The sequence below is a fragment of the Pseudochaenichthys georgianus genome, chromosome 9 (genome assembly GCF_902827115.2).
Source record: "Pseudochaenichthys georgianus chromosome 9, fPseGeo1.2, whole genome shotgun sequence".
Classification (NCBI taxonomy): Eukaryota; Metazoa; Chordata; class Actinopteri; order Perciformes; family Channichthyidae; genus Pseudochaenichthys; species Pseudochaenichthys georgianus.
Genome location: NC_047511.1, coordinates 13,038,305 through 13,050,953, shown reverse-complemented (window position 1 = coordinate 13,050,953; position 12,649 = coordinate 13,038,305). Strand labels below are relative to the sequence as shown.

Genomic DNA, 12,649 nt, shown 5'->3' with positions numbered 1-12,649 from the left:
CTGTGTCCTGTTATTGTTTACTTCCTCTTTGCCTTCTTCTGGTGATTTATCTGACGTCCAGCGCTCCGTCTTTTAACCTCTTTTCCTTTCTCTTTTTTGATCCTTCTTAGCAACCTTCATTATAGTCCTTGACAGTACTACTGTAGTAACAACGTGTCACATGTTAAGAATTTACAATCAGAATCGAGTATTCAACCAAGCCGTGTAATAACAGTTGTTAGCAGCGGCGGACTAGGACTAAAATTCAGCCCTGGAAACTGACCCAGTCCGGCCACATGAAATGTCAAATGTTAGAAATCCGCTGTTTATTATTTAAAGTTTTACGTCCGATTTGCTCCTTTTTTCCTCTCTGTACACAGCTCCAGTTTGGGCAGTGGCCTGTCATCAGATTTTATTTTTAGTTGCTGCTGCCTGTAGCGGAAGTTTAGTACAATTATTTTTGATGAAATACACCAAATCTCCACCCTCCATAATTGCACTTTCTTCAGTTGCTTGCTACTTTTTAAGGGCGGTTACAGTACGAACTGAAGTTGATGCGATTTGATTGGATTGTGTGGCATGACGTGAGCCTCATCTGATTGGTCAATCCCTCAATTCTTTTTCACCAAGGGAAGCCAATAGAGAGGCGAAGTCCCTCCCTTTCCGGGAGCCTCCATGGGACCCCGGAAGCGTAAAATTATACATTGAAGTCAATGGAGAGAGAAAGGTTATCTTTTGATCCCATTTGAATTGTGCCACGAATGACACATATGATGTTTGTCAATTTAAAAGAATATTTTGCAAGTCAAATTTTTTTAAATGTGTCGTAAAACTGTGAAGTTACACATTTTTTGTGTGAAACCGCTGAGTGAACTACAGGTCTCTTGGTCTCGCACAATACGCGTCACCATCACAAAGACGGCCGTCACGTTAGCCAATTTCACCTGTTTCTTTCAGAATGAGGCAAAGTATAAAATGAGGTGAAAATCACTACAAGTCTGGGCATGTTGAGAGCTGTACATACACGAAAGGGGAGTTAGTCGGTTCTGTAAGAGCAGCGGGACCGGCTTTACAAGGTTTCGGTGAGTAATATGAGTGCAATGTGTAACGTTAATGTCAGCTAGCTAACATTAGCTAACAAGGTACACTAATGTGTTTTGTTTTAGTAACTAGTTTTCTCCTTAAGAACTTCGTGGTCTCTGTGTATGCTGTGGATTACATTATTGTTCACAAGAACAAGGTACACTCCCGTGTTTTGTTTTAGTTGCTCTTCAGATTGAAGCGGCCAGTTTTATATCGACTATACAGTATAGTCTATACTGTATGTGTGATCTCCTTTTACATCTCGTTGTGTCATTTGAGTTTATTTGCTGTGTGTAGATTCAAGGATTTTGGTGACATGAACATGACCATCGCGGAGGCAGTCCAGTTACCATCCTTCTGTCTCCGTGAGGAGGGTGGGTCATATATCACCCATACTGGCACCAGGTCCAAGGGCAGCTGCACATCACAGACCGGAGTCTCTGCTACTTTGTTGTGTGGACCACGAAGGAGGCGATCATCATCCCCATCCCCAAAGACCCTGCATGGCATGGAAATCTCCTCCTCCTGGAGAACTTCTACACCCAGCATATGCTCCCTGTGTTGGCCAATAGAGAGGAGGACATTTAAATAAACATACTCTTAACACCCTCAGACTCTGCGTTGTGTTCCGTATGTGTGATGGGGTGTTATGCAGAGGGGAGGAAAACAGGACACAGCAGATTGGGATTGTGGTGGAGACGCTGAGCAGTTATTTCATTGTTGCATGTAATTATTATTATACTGCGTGCTTCTTAGTTATTCCATCTTTTGCTGTAACATGGATCTGTATGTAACTCTATATTTACTTGTTATCTACCACACTTCCTTCTACATCATACACCATCATTATACATGATGGTGTATATAGGATATATACATTTGTATACATATCTGTAAATTGTATAATTTTATTTAAACGTCTTTGATCTCTGTCTATAAACACAAACTGAGTAAGATTGACAATAAAGTTGACTTTGAAAAATATATATATTCTTTATGAAAATAGTTGCCTGTTGGCGAAATGAATCCAAATTAAACATTGGACTGAACTACAACTACGCCTTTAAATCTCTACGGACTGTTCTTCAGTGGGATGGCAAGTTCCTATCTTTAAACATTTATTAGTTTTTTCTCAGAACAGATTTGATTTTCTGAAGTTAATTTAACTTTGGCGACCATGTAAGGTCATTATTAAAAAGGTACAATCAATTTGTTTAGGGTTGAATAAAATAATGATAAACATTTCATTTGGATAATTTACTGACAGAATAAGAAACTCAATGATGCTCTACTCACCTGTTCCTTTTTATAAAGTGAAACAGTTGAAACGATAGATTTTAGTAAACTTAAAAACAACCTTCTCCAAAAGCTATCAAGGAATATACCGAATACTTATTTTAGAACTTTATTACATATTATTTGTATATAGTTTGAATGATCCATAATTGACAGAAGCTTGTGTTTACACTGACCTGTTACTCATATATTAATGTCTTTGTAACTTCTTTAAACCACTACCTCACTCATTTCTTTCATTCATCACGGTTCAGTAAACTAAGTGATACATGAACCAGTTTAATAATTATAATAATGTAGGATTGCAACTCTTTGAAACTGTAGGTGGCTCTTAAAAGAGCTGTTGTGTTTGGGTGTGCTGGTCTCAGGTCAGTCTAAGCCCTCTCTCCGCGGATGCGGCGGGCCAGCTGGACGTCCTTGGGCATGATGGCGACCCTCTTTGCTTGGTTGGGGGGCAGCTACATGGATGTCGGTGCAGTCCACAGTCATTGTGCAGTTGAAGGCAGAATGGATGAAGGCAGAATGGATGAAGGCAGAATGAATTTATTATTGACTCCGAATGAAACACAACTTCATGTCATACAATACATTGACTTTATTTGTAATTGTGTAAAAAAATATGAGCATTGATTAGCAAGCAGGACCTGCAGGAACAGAGCACGGTGATGGATGGAGCTGGGAAGAGAGAAGAATAAAGAAAACAGATCAACTTTATAATCGGATATTAAAAATTCAATTTCAAAACAAGTTGCCGCTCCTACAGTTTTCTAGTGTGTAAAGATGATTTCACTTGACCTATGCAAAATATCACACTCAATACATGTGTGTCTCTGGGGTGTGCATTGTGCCTTTGATGTATATAAATAATATACCATAACCAAATACTATTACGTACAGTGGAAATCAGGTTGCCAGAGCAGGTCAGTGTGCATGTTCCTCAGGGTCTCAGCAGTTACAGGTGAGGTAAAGAAAATAAAAGAGAAAAAGGTCAGTAACAACACTTTAAAGTAACAACACTTTGAATAATTATCTCCTTTAATAATGTTCTATCAGTAATCACTCAACTACTGTCTTTCCAACAAACAGATTGACTCACTATCATCACAATGAAACACGTCCAGAAGAATGGACCACAGATGGAAATGAGCTATTAGCTATAATCTGGCATATTGCATCTCTTCTCTTTGCTGAGATTAATGTTTTTGTATGCATGGTCCTTCTATAAATAAATAAATAAATGTCATGCAAAGCTGCCTGCCTTCCTTCGACTCTCCCTGAACTGCCTGATCTTTTAATGTTCAATGTTAACCATTTGAGCAGATAGCATGAAGTAGAAAAGATCGCAGATGCTAATGTGCCGTTAGCCTACCTCCCGCCCCCTTAGCACCTGGTGGAGGGGGCGATAGGCTCCTCTTCAAATGTTTCACAAAATACTTACCATCATTCATGACTACTCTTTACTGTTTAACATTTGGGTTTACTTCATGTTAAGGCTAATACAAATGACAAGGCTAAGTAATGTGATGCTAACTAACGTGCTCGCTACTAGCTATGTAGCTAACTTGACTATGTTCCATGCAAAACATGTGTATTACCCAGGTATTACCTGTTATGTCTGATCCAGCGACTCCTGGTCCTTTCATCAGACGGGAAGCTATAGAACGAGAAAAGTGGTATGATCACTTATGTGATTACAACCTGGTACAAAGCACACAGGCATCTTGTAAAAGTGAATTTATTTTTTAGCAATCTCTTATTTATTGGAGGGAATAAATCAGTTATTATGAGATCTTCTTCTTCTTCGCTTTAATTACGAGTCGCAACCACTTGGAGCATTATCGCCTGTGACATCACTTCCGCGAGCCAGAATGGGATTTGGGATTTGTAGTCTTTGTAGTCGCGTATTTTTAATAGTCTTATATTTCAACAGTTTTACGACAAAATGTGACTTTTTTGACATGGAACTTATTGTTTAAGATTGACAAACATCATATGTGTAGTTCGTGGCACAATTCAAACGGGATCAAAAGATACGTTTTCTCTCTCCATTGAATCAATGTAAATGTTTCGCTTCCGGGGTCCCATGGGCCGGAAGTAGATGGGCGTGACTTCGCCTCTCTATTTCGACTAGCCTCCTCTCGCAACAGAGTGTGTAATCTACTGTTTCACCATAACATCTAGAGGGGCGCTGTTTCACTCTTTGTAAAATACTCAATGAGAATGGGGGAGAGACGGGCCGGCAAATTACCGAAACTAAACAAAGTGTTTTTATTTATTTATTAAAATTATAACTACAATCCAAAAAAACTGGGGAAGCCTGCTTCCCTTGGCCTCCAGGAGAAAACACCACTGAATTCAAGGGATAATTCTCACCCACCTCTTGCTCGTGCCCTGCACTTATGTGCCAGTTGAGATGGTTCTTCCAGCAGCTCAACTCTGTCCCTCATCATGAACGCAGGAGGCTGGCTGTATATCTGAACTCGCGCCCTCATCATTCTCTTCATCATCTTGCACTTCTTGTAAACTGCTGCCAAAAAGGTCTGTCCATTTGCGACATTTATATGCTTCACATGTGAGTGACTTCACCTTTTTTTCTCTTGCCTTCTCGGCCCCACCTTTTTCTTTTCGTTTTCTTTGATTTGTATCCATGTGTTTTCATTCTCCCTGGCCCTTTCTCATTTCATCAAATCCCCCTCCTCGACTCCTCGGCTGCTTCTCAGGTCGACTATTTTCATTTCCTCGCTCCTCGGTCTCACCGGAAGTTGATTTGCCTGCGCCATCTTGAGTACCGTCCCATGGCTCTTATTTCTGCCGGAGGACCGAGGATCGAGGAGCGATCATGGAGGAGCGATAACCGAGGAACAACCAGACCATCCAGACCATCCTCCAATGAAACCCTCAGATACTCACCCCGCCCCCTTACTGTGTATCGCTCACTGATTGGACGAGGCAGTGCATGCACTGATCTGATGCTTCTTGACATGAGAGCAATACCCCAGCGGAGTGAAGAAAATACATGAACCTCACGGGACTCACTCCTCAGTTTATACCGTGTTTTGTTTCAATTAATGTATCATTTAGTTACAAATATGTGATATATCTGAACAACAAAGTGGTCAAAAATCATTTTATTCATTTATTGGAAACATTTTCATGATCGCTTTTTTCGTTTTACATTTTCATTTATTGTCATTTCCATTCAGTCAGTCATTAAGTGCTATTTCAAATGTTAATTTGCTACATATCCAAACAAAGTGTGCAATCCAATGAATGTTAATCTAAATGGGTTTTGATAGATAACATATCTGTTTTTGTTCTCTGAATAATTGTATTCCTATTGTGCACTCTAATCAATATTATTCAAACTATTGTTCGTTTAAATACATTTTAAGAATGGCGTTTATCTTTTTTGAGAATTACTTCTTATTTTATTTCATGTATTTGGATCTACAACAGATGATACTAATGTTTATGTCAGTAAATGTGCACTAACAGAGGCGGGGGTGTTTGTGGAAATAACGGGTACAGAGCTGGCTGCTGCCAGACAACAGCTGTGCAGCGTCATCACAAACGGACGTCGCTTCACGTGACGCTACGGAGGAAAGGACGTCCCATTGCTCTTAAAACTCGGCTGCAGTCGGATAGTTTAAAAATCAGCTCCTAAATTCTAACCCTATCGTCTATTCCTTGACCTCTGAGTGAAACGTCACGGGGTTAAGGGATAGTGTATAGGAGAATTCAAAAGGACTTAGGAGAAGAGACTGCGGTACTTTAGAGAATCCGAATGCACTTTCACTATCCGACGTGTTTATGATGCGCCAGCGGACGTCATTGTGTGCGTCTGCTGCTGTGGGGAAACTATGGAAACCACAGTTTTCTATACAGCGGACTACAACATGGATGTTTATTAAGAACGAGGGACTACTGTGAACTCATCTAGAGACTCTGCACCGTGCTCTGATGCTGCTGCTTTGCGTTATGAACGTGGACAACAGAGAAACATATTCTTCAGGACCAAAGTTGGAATTGAAATAAAAAAGGAAAGTGAAACTTATGCTCTTCACCCTCTCCCTCCGGTCCACATTAATACCAATGATCCCAATACGTATGATTGTATGAACTAAAGATCTTAAAATCAATACAGATGTATTTATTATAAACGTTAGTCCTTAACACCTATCACTGTGTATATCACCATTCAAACATCTTTTAAAAGTTGAACAAACTCCACACAGCTCAGTAAAGACTGAAATGTTGACTTTATTTGATAATTTCAGTGAAAACTAACGTTCATATTTCTCTCTTTGATTATAATACTGATGAACGTTCAAAACAAAGCACTTTGGCAACTTACCACCTATGTTTTAAAATGCGTAATAAGCACCGTAACTTTCATGATATCATTTCTCCGTCATAATCGGTTGTTTCCGTGAACGGCCGACTGTTGAGTGACGGCAAATGTTGCGGCTGCAAGGCATTGTGGGGCAGCATTTTCGCTTCTCCTGTCGGTTAGCGAGGTCCAGTGGTTCCTAAGCTAAAGGAGGTTATAAAGGAAGTTTGAAACCTCCTTTCCTATCATTCTCATCATTCTAGAGAATTCGAACGGCACTTATCATGGCTGCCACTGAGGGACTTCCGGGTCATTTCACTCCTTTAGGAAAGTTCCTAAGCTAAATGGACTATTCGACTTCAGCCCTCATTTCCCTGCTTCTCGTGGTTTCCTTGCGTCCCTCCATGCTTCCCTGGTGGGAGGGACTAAACGCAGGGAAACGACGCAAGTGAGGGAAGCAAGGATTTCACGTAATCAACCTGAGAAGCAGCCCTCGACTCCTCGGTCCTCCGATAGTAACCCAGAAATGAATTTCAGCGCACCATGTTGAAGGACATCTCATTTCTCTAAATGCACTTCGAGGACCGAGGATCGAGCGTCGATGAGGCTCTCGTTTGTTAACTGAAATAATACACCATTTTTAGCCTTCATGGGAAATACATTTTATTTTTTCCATTTTTGCTCACGTTTGTGGTGGCCTATTTTGTTTTCAACCAAATGTTGATGACATAAATGTTTATGCTCATAAAAGTATCACAGCAAAGATTGTCAATCACAAATGTAATTTAGATTAAAGAAAAAATATCTTCAACAAAAAAAAAGTCCATCATCTGTCATCACCTTTCAAAAGTAATTGCGGACAATAGCATCTCGCCTTGCACCACCACTCAGTCTCTCATTTAGCAACACATCCTCACTCCCAGGTCGGCCTATGTTGACGTTATGTCAAGTCCCCTGTGTCGGCTTTTTCCAACGCAAGGGGGGGGGGCCTTAGCGTCCATTTTCAACGCAAGGGCGGTGCCCTTAGCGTCCATTTTCAGCTTTCCAGGATGTCCATATGCTTCTATGGACGCTCATGGAAGCACGGCATTCGTTTGTGTCGACTGCCCTTAAAGGCAATGTGAGCGTCCATTCTCATTGGATAACGGAGAATTGTACACCCGGAAGTAAGTATTCCCCTTACTGTCGATTGATTTTACAGTGATATCTGCACTACTCATCGACTAAAAAACACCATATTATCCTTGTTAATTACACAACATTGATTGGTTTAAATTGTGTGCAATTCTTTTGTATTTTCCCCCTTCGATTAGGAGAAACAAATATTTTTTCGGAGTAAAGGATGGCAGAAGACACTACACTACCCAGAATCCCCAGCTATCGTTTGGACTACACCATGTGCTCTGTTTGACATCACGATCTTCAAATTTCTCCCTGCAGAAAAAAAAAACTAGGTGCTTGAATATGTACATGGGTGCAGTCGATCACCCGAATGGTGTTGGGCATGTTTTCGAGAAGAAAAAACTTCTGCTTCACTTTGGCAATCTGGCCATCAGTGGGAAAAGTCACAAAGTGATCCAGCAGGCGAGCCAGTGCATCAGACACAGCTGTCACCACTTCACCCACTGTTGTCCTGTGGACTCCCATGCTGTCAGCTATGACCTGATAGAATGTTCCACATGCGTAAAAGCGCAGGGCAATGAGGACCTGTTCCTCTACAGTCAGAGCACGACCCGGCAAGGTTCTGCACTGCAGTTGTGGCCTGACCAGATCAGCAATGTAGTTGATGTCATCAAGTCCAAATCGAAAACGATTGTACAGTTCTTCTGTTGTGTACTGTTGGAGAGGTTTGGGGCGCTCGGTGTGGACCCTTTGGCGGTAACCTCTCCTTCCAGCATGGAAGATGTGAACAATCCCTGCCATGACTGTGTTCTGCCTGTTGTTTCAGCAAGTAGGCCTACATCAGTCTCTGAATAACAACTCATTGCAAATACACACCTGGAATGCATGTCCAGATTGGTTAGGGCCTGTGGTTAATTATGTAATTAATAGCAAGGCCAGACCTATACAACTAATTGCTGACCTGACCAAAGCATTGAGTTGGAAAGATGGACAAAAAGGGGCCTAATTTTACATCTGCTGAGACCCATGCACTGCTGCAGGGTGTAAGGCACAATTATGACTCCATAGTTGGTAGCTAACAGAGAGGGTGGAGCGACTAAAGTAAAGAGCGGAATATGGATGGAAGTTACAGACAATGTGAATGCCACAGGATCTGGACACAAGAGGACGGTGGACCAAGTGAGGTTGAGGTGGAAGAATTTGAAGCAGCAAGCTACCAAAGACCAGAGCCATTTAATAGAAGAGTTACGACATCTCCGTTCACTCCAATGGACCACTTTTTTACAGCAATGGCGGATCGTGGAGCCTCTCAATCGTTCCCCGGAAGTTAGCGCCAAGGCTGGCAGAGCTGTGGAGTTGCAGCATAATAGACCGTTCTTGACGGACTTTTAAAGGTAAGAAGAAGTTTAAAGATTTATATTGCGGATATTATCAGTACATCTGATTCTAATGAACATGTGTATTAAAGGATGTCAGTGGATTATCCCTAAATTAGTAGAATTAGGGAACGTTTACAGATAACAGATTAAGCTAGCATACCGAAGCAAGTTAGCAACACACGTTGAACAGCCTTTCAATTGTAAATTCCGTTCTCTTAATGTCATTTCGTCCAACATGTTGAATTAGAGAAGAGGGGCTTCTAAACGGGATTGTATGCGGGGGTGGAGGGAGTTAAATATTAGATAAATATAACTTTGGTGCGTTTAAGAGCGAGTGTTTTTAGCAGAGCCATATTGTGTCCTTGTGATTCTGTTGATTATTTCCTGTCTGTATAATGTTGCAGCTGATTCTGGATTGATGGCAAAGGGAGAGGGACTTAAGTGAGAGTGAAAACACAAGGTACGTTTAATACTACTGTGTTATATAAGTAAGCAAACTAAACATGTATTCTATCACTGTATTATATAAGTAATCTTGTTAGTAACTTACTGTATGGCAGGTGGAGGGGCAGTGATGTTACAGGTGGAGGAGCAAAACTGCAAGACTGCAAACTCACAAGACAGAGAAATCAAGGTGTGTTCTCCAGAGAAGAGGTTGATTTCACTTCAATTTTTTTATTTCATATTTAAAAAAAAAACTTGAGAACTGTAACCAAGACAACTGTAACATGAGTAGAGAGCGACCAAGGTTTTTCAAGTCCCTCTCTTACTCCATTTTGCCAACCCAAACTTCCAGGTACATGACGGGACACCTTGCTTGTTTTTGTTGTTTGCGCTCCTCTGGCTGGGTGCTGGCAGGTGGAGGGCAGTGATGTTACGGGTGGAGGGGCAGTGATGTTAGCTGGGTGCTGGCAGGTGGAAGAGCAATGTTTAGTCCAAATATTTCCATTGCAACGGCTAATGGAAATGATTGCAGCTGTGGATCTGTTTGGGGGTTGCTGGATGTGGTAGCTTGGCTGCTGTTGTTCCTTTTCACCTTTTTGGATTGGCTCTTGCTTCCAAAATGGCCATCTTTTAATTTGATTTTTTTTCTGTCATTTCTGATTTGTTTGGCCTCAATTCTCAGCCTCAGCCGTATGAATCTTCTAATGATTTGTGTCTCCTCGTCCCTTCTTCCCTCAATCTTTGAGACTAATGTAAGTAGAAGACATGGCACTGTACATTTTCGAACATTTTAAATATTATACCACTTAAAAATAACAAATATTACTTTTGTTACTAAGAGTTCATACTTATTATACCTGTGTCACCTTTCACACTATAGCTGTGATCATGAGCGATGGGCTTTGTAGATACAGGTCCCGGGGTGAATCGTGGTGCAGGGACCCTTCTCTTTTTGACCACAGGGCGATGCACGGAGATGGTGGGTATAGCCTCTGCTCTCAGCCTAGTCTTGCCCTTTTTTGTCTTGACAAACTGGTCTGCATCAAAATGTGCCTGCGGACGCGGAGTGACTTGAGGTTACTTCACACACAGAACAACTCAGTTTTGTCTGCTCACATACATATTCCATAGTGGTTGAATACACAGTATTAGGAAACACTTTATACTTACTGGACATGTTATACTCATTATATACTGTATATAAAACATGACCAAGAATGTGAGACAACTTTATAGAAATTCATATCACATCTGTTACTGATGCCATTTGTCATACTTTGTTAAACTCACAAATAATAAAGTTCCATAACTTCAGTTGGGAACAGAGACCACACCTTATCTCCCCAAGGCCATTTCCCATCCAATAGGTGTGCTGTGTGTATAACCCTTTCTCCTGTCTGTTACTCCCTCTTTCAGCACAAGAACCAGAGGGGGATTCAATGGAGCCTGAATACCTGCACTGAGACCCTCACCCTGCACCCTGAGTCTCAACTCTGTGTTTTTCAAGCCTTTCCCTGTTTGTTTGTATTAAACAAAACATTAAGCTTTCCCAATGGTGTGGTTTTCGTTTTGTGAAAAAGTGCAAATGCAGTGTTTGTATATAATTACATCACATATTGTGTTGCTGTTGGTCGTGAAATTACTCCTGCTGACTTGAGCCAGCCATTTTTTCCTCCGCTCTGTGTCAGTGGGGAAGCCGTACATTCATACTCCTTTCTCTGAGCGATTTGAGCATCCCCAGGCAGCACAGCAAACCATGGTGGCGACTAGGAGGCAGCACAGCAAACCAGGACAACACGGAGGAAAAGGCACCGACAAACTGCATGATATGCTCTTCAATGTTTATTGAACTCCATGTATTTGCAATGGATGTTCCTAAAACAACACATTTATCATCATCATGCTGCTGCTGCTGCTAGTCCTTTGATAGTCACCTGTCGGTCTCCTGTCCTTTCTGAAAGCCATAAAGATGACATTAGTCATTTAGATAACTTGTGTCCTCAATTACCAGGGGATTACTGAAACTACCATGAATTTAAGAAAATGGTAGAAATGAATCCAATCTGAATTTTAAAGCATTACTTTAGATCCCCTCCCTCTAAATGTATCAATAAACATTAGCAAGTGATGCTCCTGACTACCATACAAGTTTAAGAAGATAATATTGGTTTTAAAGAATTCAAAGCTATAAATAAACAGCAACAGGCTCTTTAACCAAGGCACTGTTAGCCACATGTAAACTAGTTGTTCCCACTAATCCTAATATTATCACTTAATATTAGCAAATTCTATTTTATTTTTTAAAACATATTGATGTAAATACATACACATATTGATTTGTTGTATAAATATTGCAAATCAAAAACTTTATTCACTAATAATTACCAAAAATCGTAGTTCTATCTCCTGTTATCAATGCATTCACATTGCCCGCCATGAACTTCCGGGGAACGATCCCTCGTCTACATGAACCACGTGACGATAACCGTTTTTGGACTTCCGGTGTCGTAACTCTTCTATTAAATAGCTCTGCCAAAGACCACAGCCAGGCTAAAAACCCACAGACGGGTAACACACCATATAAAAGGGGACAATACACAGATGTGGTACTTGATATCATTGGTGGTCAGCAGTCACAATCTTTACATGGAATACCAAACGTTGTACTGGATGGTGAGTCGCAGGTATGTGTGATTTTATCCTTGTCCCTATAGAACTACAATTATTATCTTGTATAATTGTTATTTTCATAGTACTACAATGGCTATATGTCTTATATAGCATCCTAGTACTACAATTTTCCAGGAGCTTGCATGCTTGTGATCATCTTATTAAGGGGTATAAAGTATATTGATACACTTTCATGTCAGGTCGTCAATGCACCTGTGACACACACCATTGAAGATGAGGTCCTCCTGACCCATGTGGATCCAGAAGCTGGACCTTCAGCCAGGCCTGATGACACACTGCAAGAGCCACCTCGAAAGAGAAAATGCAAGCGCACCAGAAAACCAGA

The 12,649-nt window shown here is 40.9% G+C and overlaps 2 long non-coding RNA genes across 3 annotated transcripts; one reads left to right on the top strand and one right to left on the bottom strand.

The window, feature by feature from the left end:
• Window positions 1-2,933: 2,933 nt before the first annotated feature.
• On the bottom strand, window positions 2,934-3,339 carry LOC139434393 (uncharacterized). The gene is made up of 2 exons (XR_011643741.1): window positions 3,254-3,339; window positions 2,934-3,033 (listed from the first exon to the last, which is right to left on the bottom strand). It is a non-coding gene; the product is annotated as an uncharacterized lncRNA (long non-coding RNA).
• Window positions 3,340-5,970: 2,631 nt separating this feature from the next.
• Window positions 5,971-11,181, top strand: LOC117453199 (uncharacterized). 2 transcript variants are annotated; one of them, XR_004552846.2, is made up of 7 exons: window positions 5,971-7,854; window positions 8,002-9,204; window positions 9,594-9,649; window positions 9,750-9,823; window positions 10,316-10,385; window positions 10,514-10,612; window positions 11,050-11,181. It is a non-coding gene; the product is annotated as an uncharacterized lncRNA (long non-coding RNA). The 2 variants fall into 2 exon arrangements; XR_011643826.1 differs by having other exon boundaries at window positions 9,732-9,823.
• Window positions 11,182-12,649: the final 1,468 nt, after the last annotated feature.